Below are 1987 nucleotides of genomic sequence, written 5' to 3'. Positions count from 1 at the left end.
TGCTGCAGAGATAGCAAAGGTTGATTTGCCAAAGTAGAGGAGGGAATTTCTGATTTCTTCATGGTATCTCAGTGAAAGGGATTATATATGTTTTGGTGTGTTGATGGGAAGTGTTTCAGAGGTGTCAGATGTAACTTTATATTTTAATTTTTTGGTTTGCTTTGCTTTGTTGTTCTTTATCACTTGGTCAGCTGAACCTTAAAAAGCAGAAAATTCATGAGTGTCCACATGTTCATGAGTGTGAAGTTGTTTGATATATAAAATCAAATGTTGTGTTCCAGTTGGAACATCAGTTAAATTGATTGAAAAAAATGTAGCACAAAAGTAATTTCTATTCCTTGGATCTTATTGTCAGCAGCACAGCAAAATTAAAGCACTAGAGCCACCTTCTGACTGCATTGAAATTGCTGCATCCTGGTAATGGTGCCAGCATTAATACGTTAAATGGAAGGGAGCACGGTACATATATTTCAGTTCTTTGTATCATTACCTGAAAGGCGTGGCTCAATAAATACTGCATTTTGCTGTAAATGTGGGTGGGTTTTTTCTTTATTTGTATGAAGCATTATCACATCTGTAAACGTTTCATATCATGCTTGTGGTTAGTTCCCTTCATGAAGTAATAAAAGGAAATACGACGGTGTACAATTCTACAGGAAAAGCCCTGTACAGTACTTTCCGTTATGGAAGAAGTCCTGAGTTCTCAAATCAAAACATGTAAACAGCCAGAATAAGATTCAGTCCAATTTTCTAAACAGAGAGAGAAAAAAAATCACCATCCCAACCCTAAGTATTTTGGCTGACATTTTACCCCAAACTCTCTCTGTATGAAGTAACAATAAACCCTAACTGAAATAAACAAAGACAGTTATCAATAGCTGGATATTATAGAGGATTATTGAAATTACCTTATTCACAATGGCAAATCAAATCATGATATCTCATATCCCCATGAAATTCCTCAGAAGTCAATAAAGTTGAATGGGTGCTGAACAGAATTCAACCCTGTATATTTACTCAAATCTTAAAGCTTGCTGCTTACATTAAAGTCCTAGAAAGGAAAATATACACAAATAGATTCCTAGACACCTTTTTTGCCTATATTTTTTATATTTAAATATTTGAACTGTTATTCTGTACACACTACCTATAAAAATACAGAACTCAGCAAAGGAAATAATGTGAAATATTGTAAAGTGAACTGGCCTCAGTATTATAGAGTGCTTGCTTGAAATAAATACATTTGAAATTTGTTGTTAAATTGTTCTGCTTAAAATATATCAAGCTTCATAGCACATATTGTTTTGAGTGTATTTAGTATTATTGCAAATGCTTAAAAAATGTTGTCAGTATTATTTTATGAAAGTCACACTTAGGATTTGAGGCAGAATTTTATTTTGCCAAACTTACAGAAATATCTGGGGGTTTCAGTTACTGCCTCTTGAATTTTCTTCCACTTAGGAAATTGTTTTCAAGACTATGAATTGCTCTAATTGAGCAGAGCTGCATTCTTCAGGATTTTAATGTTAGCTTTCTTGGTACTGTTAATTACAGGATAAGAATGATGAGAGTGAGAGAGGCACTTTTTCTGAATGGAAGCAAGTTGCAGCACATTAAGCACAGCACACTGTGTTATTTCAAAATGGAAAGGGAAAGGTTTTAAAAATAACTGTTGAAGGGGAAATTTTATTCCACTATTTGTTTTTTATGAACGATTCCCCATCCATTGCTAGTTTGCCCTGGGAGTGCAAAAGAAAGATCAAAACCCACAAGTTTTCTAGATTGGGTGTCTGCAAAAGCTTTACTTTCATTTAATGAAAGTTTTCTTAATACTGCTGAATAAGTATACTAAGTGACAGGAAAGAATATGATACTCTATCATTAATAAAAAATTGAACTGTTATGTTTGAGGAAATAAAAAGACCAAAACTTAATTAACAAACTGAGTGGAAAAAATAACATCCTCTAAAATTTTATAGAATGTAAA

The sequence above is a fragment of the Lichenostomus cassidix genome, chromosome 1Aa (assembly GCF_008360975.1).
Source record: "Lichenostomus cassidix isolate B80296 chromosome 1Aa, HeHo_3.0, whole genome shotgun sequence".
NCBI lineage: Eukaryota > Metazoa > Chordata > Aves > Passeriformes > Meliphagidae > Lichenostomus > Lichenostomus cassidix.
The sequence above is the reverse complement of the archived record's forward strand: the minus strand, read 5'-3'. Positions refer to the sequence as shown.